Raw genomic sequence first — 10910 nt, forward strand, 5'->3', positions numbered from 1 at the left:
GGACATGGCCGCAACCCAGATCTTTTGAGAAGTCTTATCACCCACCTGGATGGATGATCCCTGCCTGTGCCATTGCTGAAATTGTATCTTGCATGAACCAGATGCACCGAAAGGCCATCCCTTCAGTAATGGAGGAAGCGTTGGCATTTGTACATATATGCATGCAGCTACATTCGCAAAAATTGCTTAGAGAAAACTAGAAATCTCCAAAAGTCTGCACACAAGTTGCATTGGATGGATGTGAAAATGAAATGGCCTGCCTAGCAATAAAGTGCTGCAACTTAGAACAGGGAAGAAAACTTTAAAAAGAAAACAGGTCAAATTCAGGTGTGTTGGTTGTATGGTGGAGGTTGATTTGGAGCCATTGCAGGCAGGTTGTCCTTGAGTGTTGGCAACCTTCACTATCATCAAAAATAGTGTGAAATCTTGCATCATAATGAATAGCTTTTTTTTTTTTTTAACTTAGCAAGACAGTGTCTTGCTAAGTTGCCCAGGCTGGGCTCAAATTTATGATGTTTTTTTGCCTCAGCTTCCCTATTAAATGTTGTTGGGTTTTTACATAATGGAGTACTACTCAGCTATAAAAAGGATAGATTTGAGGCTTTTATTGATAAATGGATGCAACTAGAGACTGTTTTGGCAAGTGAAATAAATCAGATCTGCGTGTGCAAACATCATATTGTCTCACTAGTGTAAGAACCTGAAAGAGTAAGTAAAATCTGAAGGGTACAATGGATACTGTGAAAAGGGAAAGAAACTTTTCAAAGGGAAAGAATTACTAAGATGAGAAGCACAGGGAAGGGCTGGAGTGGGGAAGAGCTATATCTGTGTGTGTATGCAGGATGGCTTATATACTTGTACTCTTGATTTCTGCAGGTGGAAAGGAGCAGTTAGCGCTTAATGTGTTTTCCTTATTTTCTTATAACTTTTTTCCAACTGTGCATGCATGTATCTGGTAATTTAGACAACTAATTCAAAGACACCACTATGCAATACAACAAATACTGGCAAATTCATATTCTTTTGTTTAGTGAAATTATGTATCATTTCTAATTTTTTTATTATCATTATTTTCTGTTTTCTTTTAAAAATATAAATAAATAAGCAAATGCATGTTGCTGGGGCTCATGCTGCACTTTCATGTTTTCTGGGCCCTTAGAAAGCCACTCCACATACACACTCTGACTCCTGCAGGAATGAGTGATACTGAGCCACAGTGTTGCCTGTGTATCATCTTATCCCCTTGGGTGTGTGTCACTGGGGTTGAACTGCTTGATAGCTTCTCAGTCTTCTTCTGACAGGGAGGATTCAACTTATTAATGGTTCCTCCAGTTTCACCAGCTGGAAGAAAGGGCAAATCCAACCTGTGTTGGGTTCTCAACTGAGGTCTCTGTGCATGCCGTGTGATATGATCAATCCTTTTCCCAGAGGCCAGTGTCTTCGAGTATCATCCTCTTTGGGTTTTGTTGTCATGAGAATTTGCTATTTGGGGATTCAGGATTCTAATCTTTCCAGATTGTGAGTTTGGGGGATACTAGATTTGGGGGAGGTTGGTTTTTTATGACTCAAGATTGTGTCTCTGGGGACTGTAATAATATGCATCCCCCTCCCAGTGACCCATCAGCAAGGGTGGAAACTTTGAAGGTCATGATGTGGGTGTTGAGCACTTGAAGTATGGGTGGAGCAACTTTGGAATTAATTTTAAATTTTGTTTCAATAAATTCAGCTTCACATTAAGTTCCACCATGTGGCTGGTGGCTGGAGCACTGGCAGAACAGAACTGTGTGCAGTGGCTCAGCAGCTCCCTGGTAGCCTCTGACACTGATGACTTCCAGTGGACAAACGTGCAGCACAATGAAACATGCAAGGAAAAGTCTGATAGGAAAGACTGCGTCATGAAGGTCTGCAGCCCTCAGAGACCAGACTTTTGTTTCCTGTTTGTGATGCACCTGGTTGAAACAGAAGGAACACAAGGTCAAATCCAGTTTAGTGATTTTGTAGAACCCTGTCTCAAAAAATAAAACAAAACCAAACTCAACAAGTAAACAGATGAGCAAGCAAAAACAGAATGCAACTCTGGGTTCAGGGACTCCCCACTGTGGTGGGCATTGGGGCCCCTTGGGTGTTCCATCAAAACAGCCTCCACAGTGTCTGATGAACTGATCTAGAAGATGTAAAGCCACCTCAGAGCTGGGGACAGAGGGGCCACATAGGAGTGACATGTGACCCTTGGAGCTGCTTTCAGGGCCAAGTCGCTCTCTGTCCCCAGACATGCAGAGTCCTGAGCTAAAACCATAATATTTTCTCCACATGTAGACCTGGGTGTTTGCTCTAGGGTGGAGGTTTAAGGCCAGATATCCCTGATTAGTGAGTCTCCAGGGATTTTTTTTTGCCTGCTATTCTTTTGCCACTGGTTGCATCCCTGTGGTCTGAGACCCAGGCAAGTATAGTGGAGAAACATTTCGTTGGTGTGGTTGCCCAACCCCTCCTTCCCAGCCTCCTCCGTGAAGTCCCAGCGGGATGTAAGCAAGACATGTGCTGCACACACAGGCTACATTTCCCTTTGAAGGGTTCTCTGCTTCTAAAATGCATTTGATATGAACCCTGTTTCGACCTCTCCTTACAATTGAAATCCCTAGGCTCAGTGCCTGTCTTCATTTAAAAAAAAATAACTCATAATACTGCCTATCAGCAAGGCACCTTTCAAGTGCTGAGTAGAGAAATATTTATTTTGATGAAATGTTTATGGAAGTTGGTTTGACATCTAAGAAGTTTTTCTCTATCTATCTATCTATCTATCTATCTATCTATCTATCATCTATCTATCATCTACCCATCATCTATTTCCTTTTCTTAATATGCCCTTATGATTACCTTTATTAGTCAACATTCAAAATAATTGTAAGAGAAATAAAAATATTTAAATTCATGAAACCGAATCTTATCACTGCCACAATGTGAGGAATCACTGTGACATGTAAATCCTGAAGGTAATGTTTTAGAAGATGAAGTTGTCTTATTAGCATTACTTGTCTCAGGACACTGGAAGCTGGATGACTAAAAGTACCCCTAGGGTGGCCTCTTCACCTCGTGCTTTAGTGAGCCTTAGGACACCTCCTCCTGGCCTTTGACGGTTTTCACGGACTTCATGCCTGTGATCTTCACAGGCCCCTGTGTGTCGCCATCTCATCATCTGAGTACATCCTGTCTGCTTCCTCATCGTTTTGTCATCTCCATCTTGTAGTGGGGTTCCATAGGCTGCTGACTGACTTACCTCTTTTGCTTCTGGTAAAGGCTAGTAAGGTCTTTGTCCCACGGGCTTGTTGCCCTGGATGGCCCTTAAGTCATGCATACTGAAACTTCTTAAATGCTCAGTTATTGCCCCTTGACCCTTCACTGCTGCAGTGACAGCAGCAGTAGCTGCTAAGTTTAGACCTTGTCGCCCAAAGTTTACCACAGTCTCATAGCCTCGTTCCCTGGTTCGTACAATAGAATCAATTTCCCTTTCTTTTGAAGAAAGAAATGGATGAAGGAACTTTTTATATATTAAACTTGCTTCTTTGGTATGAGGGCAGAGTAGTCATAAGACAAAAGCAATCTTCATCTCATAGTACAAGGGAAACTGGGCAACTGTATGATCTGCTGTTGTTTCAATCACTGTGCACATAGCAAAAACAATCCCATACATCATCCCGCCAACACGATGGCCCAGGAGCTGATCCAGTACACCATCGTCCTGCAGCAGGTCCTGAGTCCTGGGCAGGTGGGCCCTGAGAGGGTGGAGGGGCTGCCAATAGCAGGCCGCATGCCTGCTGTCTCCTCGTGCTGCCCGGGCATGCTGCCCTCCCCAGCCTGGCCCTGGGGTCCCTGTGCTGAGGCCTGAGCTGCACCACAACCTGAGCTGCAGGGCGCTTGGTCCTACCATCTATGTCTTATTACTCCAACTGGATATCCTTCTTCACTATCCAGATTTGGTATCCCAGGACAATGACAGGAAGGTATGCTGGTGAGAGACCCTGTGTTGGGTCTTGTCCTGTGTGAAAGTTCTTTTAAAACCTAGTCTGATTCTCACCATTGAGCACATACTCATGAGTCCTTAGTACACGCTGAGCATCCTTGGTGTGCTGGATGTGGAGGTCATCATGCAGGTGAGCCAGGCAATGGAGAAATTATAAACTGGATTTATAAGCCACTGTACAGAAGACAAGGCTTGGAAGAGATAGAAATGGCAGAGAACATCAGTGGTCCTGCATGTTGGCTGGGGGCTGTCTGAAGAGAGAGTATTGGATTTGGGGTCATGGTTGAGGGTATGAGCCATGAAAAACTGAGGAAAAGTGAGAGAATGTGCCAGAATGTTGAGGAAAATTCATGGAGTTGTGACTGCCCCATGTGTGGGTAAGAATGTCATAGAGGATCCCTTGGATTAGAAGTGGTTAGGGGAGACAACCTGAGGTAAGGACGTTGGATCTCACCCTACACAAGACTGGAAGAAAATGGGAGTTAGAACAGGGCTTGCTGTGATCCCATGTGGTAGTTAGGGTGCGGCTGGCTTTGGGAACTGCTGAGGAGATGGTGGGTTATATGAAGCATGTTTTGGATGTGTCTGGGTGGGTATGGTATACAGACTCCTCCGGCCCATGTCTCTGCAGCACTGCCTCCCTCCTGCATTGTGAGCTAAGCATCTTGGCTTCACCGCACTCTACCACTAAGATGGTCCTGTGTTAAAGTCTGCTGACTATGGACTGAGTCTCCCCAAGCTATGAGGCAAACTGAACCTCTCTTCTTTTAAACTGAGAGCGTTGGGTATTGTGTTTCAGTGCTTGGAAGTCAACCGCTACATCCAATGTTTGAGTGTGTGCACACAAGCACTGTGGGGGTCATGCTGGCTGCTCTGTAGAGATGAGACCAATGGTGTCAATCAACCTTGTAGAGCTTTCAGTGATACAAACTGTGGCACACATGTCATAGGTACACCTTCTTTGGATGAGACTAGTGTGTGGGTTGGTGTGGAGATGAATCTAGGCTCCAAGAGATAGTGGTTCCTTGGTCCTTGCCGGAGGTTACTGTCCTCACAGATGCCAAGCAGGGACCCTTGGGCTCACTTTGAGAACCTTCCTCATGCTTTCCTCTTCAGAAGGGATCAGTTTTCCCTGGGCCTGAGTGATGTGCTTGGATTCTGGCCAAACTCTGTTCCTGCCTGCCTGGGTGCTTTCCTGAATGACACTGGACTTGTCTGGGTGTAGCTGCACCATCTGAAGCCTGGAAGGTTCCTTTTGGCATCTCCTGATGGGGCGAACAGACTCCAGTGCGATGAGCAGCAGCAGCCCCAATCACTTCTTGGGGACCCTGGACAGCTACCGTCCTGACAGTGATATGACTGCCATGTGGTGACTGGTAAAGTATGTCAATGTCCTTGCAAAAATCTCTCAATACTGGAAGACACAGGTGAGCCAGAGGGGGAGATGCATGCCTGAAATCCCAGCACTCTGGGAGGCTGAGAAAGGACTGTATGTATGAGCCATGCTAGGACAAATTAGGGACTTAGAGGGACCCAGTCTGAAACAAATACTAAAAGAACACCAAAAGGTTGGGGATGTAGCTAGATGGGAAGGCTACAGTACTATTAAAAAAAAAAAGACACAAATGTGTGCATTCCAGCTCTACCACTTCCTCAGGGCTCTGTCATTCCTCCTGGACTCATCTAGTTTTCCAAAGGTCTCTTTGGATCTTCACATCCTCAAGGATGTTCTCCATCAGGTCCCTAGAAGGGGCTGTTTCCCAGATGCAAATCCGAAGGTATCCGATCTTTTTATCACACGTCACTGTGTCTGCTGCCTTCACTGTAAAGCCCAGTGATCCCTGCATGAGTCCTCCCTTTCCCGTCATGTTTCCAGCCACGTGGAGCTGCTCTACAGGCAGTTCTGTCCCCTGGGAAGCTGCTGCTCCTTCACTTGGGCTCTGCAGCATCCAAGGAAACCTTCTTCATCTGTGTGGCTGTGTGCATACACACACACACACACACACACACACACACATGCACACACACGCACACATGCAGACACAGCCTCACAAGTACACATCAGGTAGGCAGATACAACACATAGACATGCACATGAAAACACAAATGCATGCACAAATGTATCACATATACAAAGGCAACACACACAGAAAACAAACGCATACTACAAAGAAACATGCTTATAAATGCCATATACAAATATATAACACACATGTAAAAATACACAACCCCAGGGCTGGGGAGATAGCTCAGTGATCTAAGTGCCTACTGGGCAAGCACAATATCACACTCCATGATAGCCCCAGAAGCCCACGCATGCCATGCCAGCCACTGAGACTGGGCATGGTGGTGCATGCCTGTAATCCCAGTGCTGGGGAAGCTGAGACAGGAGGATCACTATGAGTCAGAGCTGCATAGGAGGTACTAAATAAATACATAAATAAATACATAAGTACATAAATAAAAGATTTTTTAAAAATTAAAAAAAACAACCACACAGAAGTCCCACAGAGACATAGACACAAACACATGGAACAAACATACCACACAGAAACACATGGAGAAATACACTCAATGCACTCTCACACAAGGCTCCATGCACAAACACTCAACATGCAAACACAAAAAAACTTCAAGCCACATACAAGCACATGCACAGAAACACATAGCCATATAAACATAAGGCTCACATACATGCACCAGCCAGCTGAATTAAATATGAAAATTTCAATTATACCATTTATCTCATTAAACTATTAGAATTCTTATTTGAATCCTTCAGTGAACTGTGAAATTCACAGGGACCTTGTATTGTCATTTTTTTCTGTCTTCACACACCGTAAAGGTAAAATCTCAAAGGTGCGCCGATTTCACTTGTGTGGTGGTGTGAATGTCCACATGGTTGTGCAACAATGGCACCAATGTCCTCTCAGGTCAAGCAGCCAAGGGCTCTGTGCCCTTCCCAGCCTGCTGCCCATCTTCACACCCCAGAACCTGTAGGGAGCAGAGCTCTCCATGTCCCTGAGGAAGAAGCAACAGGAGGGTTGATGCTGGCATTCACGGTCATCTGACCTCTGCATTTTCAATTGCAGAGGTGATGGTGCCCAGCTTCTGTGGAATACAAACACCCATGGCAGAAGAGTTGTTGTCAAGTCCTGTTCTTACCCAGTGTCCTATTAGGTCCTGTTGTAGACAGCAATGACACTGTAGTTCTCTGTGCAACCTTTCTCAGAGTGCTTTCATGTGTCTCCTCTAGTTGCCTCACTGATCTTACACAATCAGAAGAGCAGGTATTATGAATCCATTATTGAGCTGGGGAGATAGCTCAGAGGCATAAGTGCCTGCCTGGGAAGCCCAAGGTCCTAAATTCGATCCTGGATACAATCAATCAATCAATCAATCAATCAATCAATCCATTCTTCCCATACAGAAATTGAGACTCAGAATAAAGTCTGAGCCTCAGGCAGGAGGGTAAACCTGCATCCCAAAGTCCTTTCAGGCACCTGTGCAGCTGACTGTTGGTGCATATCCAAGTCTGAGGTGTTCCTGTAGTCCATGTCTCAGAAAACCCTCCTGTGCTTCTTTTTGTTCTTTTGTTTGCAGGCATCTTGGGTCCTGTTGCAAGTTAAATTGTGGCCCTCCCTTGCCCAAGGATACCGTGTGATTCCAAGCAAGCAGTCCCTCAGAAGGTGACCTTGTGTGGAAGCAGATCCACTGTAGGTGGCAGGAGCAGAAGTTACGATGAGATGATGTTGGGATACAGTGAGTCCTTCAACTAATGTGACTGCCTGTTGACATCAGAACTGATCCAGAGGTTCAACTATGTGGAGGCTTTCTCCAAAGGCCTTCCATGATGGAGAGTGTGGAGGGCTGACCTTCACCTATGAATTTCCACTACACTCTCTGTGGAGGACATAGAAGAGGGAAAGTTCTGCTGTCTGTAGCGGAGATCTTTACTCCAGTCTACAAGAGTGTAGTTTACTGGGCCTTGGGGATACTCACTGATCAGTAGGAAGTGTCCAACCCATGACTGTTTCCCTATATGTATTTCCCTACTGAAGTACATTACATAATTACATTGGAAAGGAGAGTTTGGTGCACAAGTAAGGCCTACTGTAAAGCTTTAACACATTAGGTCCATGGCAGACCCATTAGATAGTGAACTGTAGGGGACTGGTGTTAGGGTTTGGATCTCAAATGTCTCCAGAAGTCTCATGTGTTCAGAGGTAGAACTTTGGGAAGGAGATTGGGTCATGAGGGTGCTGTACACACCAGGGGGTCCTCCTATGGACAGGCTCCTGGTTGAGTGTGCTGTCAGGAGTTGGGCTCTGGTTAGAGGCTAGTCACTGAGAGTGTGGCCTGGAAGGGTGTGTCCTTGTTTCCTGTCTTCTCTCTCCCTGCTTTCCAAACACTGGGTTAAGCATCTTTCCTTTATTGTGCTCTCTCTGCCTTAGAGCCAGCTGATGGTGGACTGAACCCACTGAAACTGTGAGCCAAAGTAAACTTTTCCTCCTTGAAGTTGCAGTGTTGAATATTTTGGCCCAGCAAAGAGAACATGACTAAATCAGCTGGCTTATTGGGGTAGCAACAGCACCTTTCTGCAGGTTGCATTAGGCCCCATGCTATGCTGCCCCAATCTGGAAATTTCTGATAACAGTATCCTTGGATTTATGTTTTCTACACCTGCTGGGGTGATGGAGCCTTGCTACCTGCTCCACTCTGCCAGCACTGCCTACTGTTGCCCACACCCCTACTCACTCCTGGTGGTAATCTGGAACACTATGTTTGTGCATGTGCTGTGTGGTATCACAGGGTAGAAGTTGGCAACTACAGTACCTACCCCAGGCTGGCAGTATCCTAACATTTTCCACATTAGTGAGCCTCTGACCCTTTGTGGTCCAGGTACACACTACTTCCTTGCTTGGAGTCTGCAACGTCTCATGGGGTCACATGTTGGGGCAGTGGCTGGTGGGAGAGAGAAACTACTTCCCTATTTCCCCAACATTAGCTGGTGCCTGGGCACGGGGCATGCTGAGGGTAGAGAAGCAACCAGGGTGGGTCTGGGCTGCTGATGCTACCTTGTATCTCCAGAAAAGCCATGGCATTGCTAAGGGGCTACACTGTCCTCAGACCATTCTCATGCCCAAGGGAAGCAGGCATGAAGCTGCACGTGAAAGACACATGATTTGTCAAAAGGAAAGAGTTCTTCACTTTCAGAGCTTCCTTGAAGGAAGCTTTATTTCCTTTTTGAAACAGGAGCTGTCCATTTTTATTTTATAGTGAACTTTCCCAAATAATGCAGCCAGCCCTATTTCCAAACCTTGTGAGACCATAGCCATTACTGTGCCAGGCCCATGGCACCTTAGCTTTACAGCCACAGTAGTTGGAGCGCTGATGGTTTCCATCCTGCACATAGAGGCTCGTGCAACACGTGTGAGCCCCGTTTCTGGCAAGTGGAGGCTGTTGCTCACCCTGGTGCCTGAGCAGCTAACTATTCAGGTTGCAGGTGTGCAGTGACTGTGTACACGAAAGGGTGGGGGCATCAACTCAGTGCAGGAAGGAAAACCAGGCCTGTGGCCTACCTTCCTAGACTGCATTTGGGAAGGCCCAGGAGTAAACGCCTGGTGAAGGCAGTGCCAGAGGATACTGGGCTCCAGAGTGCAGCCAGGCAGGGCAGGAGGTGCAGCCTGAGTGGGCAGCAGCACGTGACCACCTGCAGCTGCAGAGCCACGGCAGCCAGTGCGGCACCAGCTCAGCTGACCCTCCTCACACACAGGGCCTGGCCATCTTGTGCCCGGCCCTGGTAAAGCACCATTTTGTCTGCCTCCCCATTTGCTTCTCCTATGTTATTTTGTAAGCTCTGCAAGGTGTGTTTGACGTGGAGGGGCACATGCAGCCTGGGCAGCAGACACCAGCCCACTTGGCACTCATCTCCCAGGGAGCCGCCCCTCCTGGCTCCCCTAAATGCCTTCTCTGTACTCCGTACCCTCCCAGCCTTCTACCTTGATCTGAAATCGGGGTGCATTCCAGCCGTGCAAGTCATGATTTCCACAAAGCCATGAGCTTTATTTGAATGTCATTGTAACTTCACGAACCTCACACAGAACCTCAGGGACACGCTATCCTGGCTTTGCCCAAATGTGTGTCAGGGGTTGGTTCCAGGTTTGGGATTACATACATCATCAGCAATTTTAATCAGTATTTTTAAAAATGGGCACCATTCGGAAAGCAACATTGGAACTGCTTGTATTTGTCTTCTACCATCTATTCCTGAGAATTAGAAACGAGCCCCAAAAATCACAGAGCTCTTCTATAGTAGCTGCAAGGACCTGGAAGCAGCATTTTCCTCTAGCAAATGAGCTGTACTTTGATTCTGGGAGTCGATACCTCTGGAATCTGAATACAGCTGTCCACGCTATTGAATTGCGAGCATTTATTTCATGGTCACCCCTGCTTAGCCAGCCACCTTCCGGAATGGTCACTTCTGGCCATAGCTTCATTAGCAACCGGCCGGAAAATAACTAAAAATCTGGGGCTGCAGGCAGGGAGGTCTCAGTCTCCGGACGCACGCCGCTGACGGTGCGTGACCGTGCGGGCTGCGCGCGGGTCGGTCCAGCCTCCAGATGGGCTGCGCTCCTCCGCGGCTGCGGCTTTAAGACTGCAGAGCGCCCGGCGGCCAGGGCAGGGGAGGGGTCCCCGCGCCTCCTTACTGCGTCCGCGCCGCCCGCCCGGGCTCGGGCAGGGAAGGCTCACAGAGGGATCCATGTGATCGGGGCCGCAGGAGAGGAAAGATGAGCCTGCCCGCCCGCCTGCTGCCTGGCTGCGGAGGCTGAGGGCGGGCGCACCGGAGGCCGCTGCCGCTGCCGCGCACCCTGGGCGCCGCCGCCCGCCC

At 47.3% G+C, this 10910-nt stretch overlaps 1 pseudogene; it reads right to left on the reverse strand.

Moving 5' to 3' along the window:
- Window positions 1–3069: 3069 nt before the first annotated feature.
- LOC101566543 lies at window positions 3070–3691 on the reverse strand (annotated as a pseudogene).
- Between the last annotated feature and the right edge of the window lie 7219 nt (window positions 3692–10910).

The sequence above is a fragment of the Octodon degus genome, unplaced genomic scaffold (genome assembly GCF_000260255.1).
Source record: "Octodon degus isolate 3935 unplaced genomic scaffold, OctDeg1.0 scaffold00045, whole genome shotgun sequence".
Taxonomy (NCBI): domain Eukaryota; kingdom Metazoa; phylum Chordata; class Mammalia; order Rodentia; family Octodontidae; genus Octodon; species Octodon degus.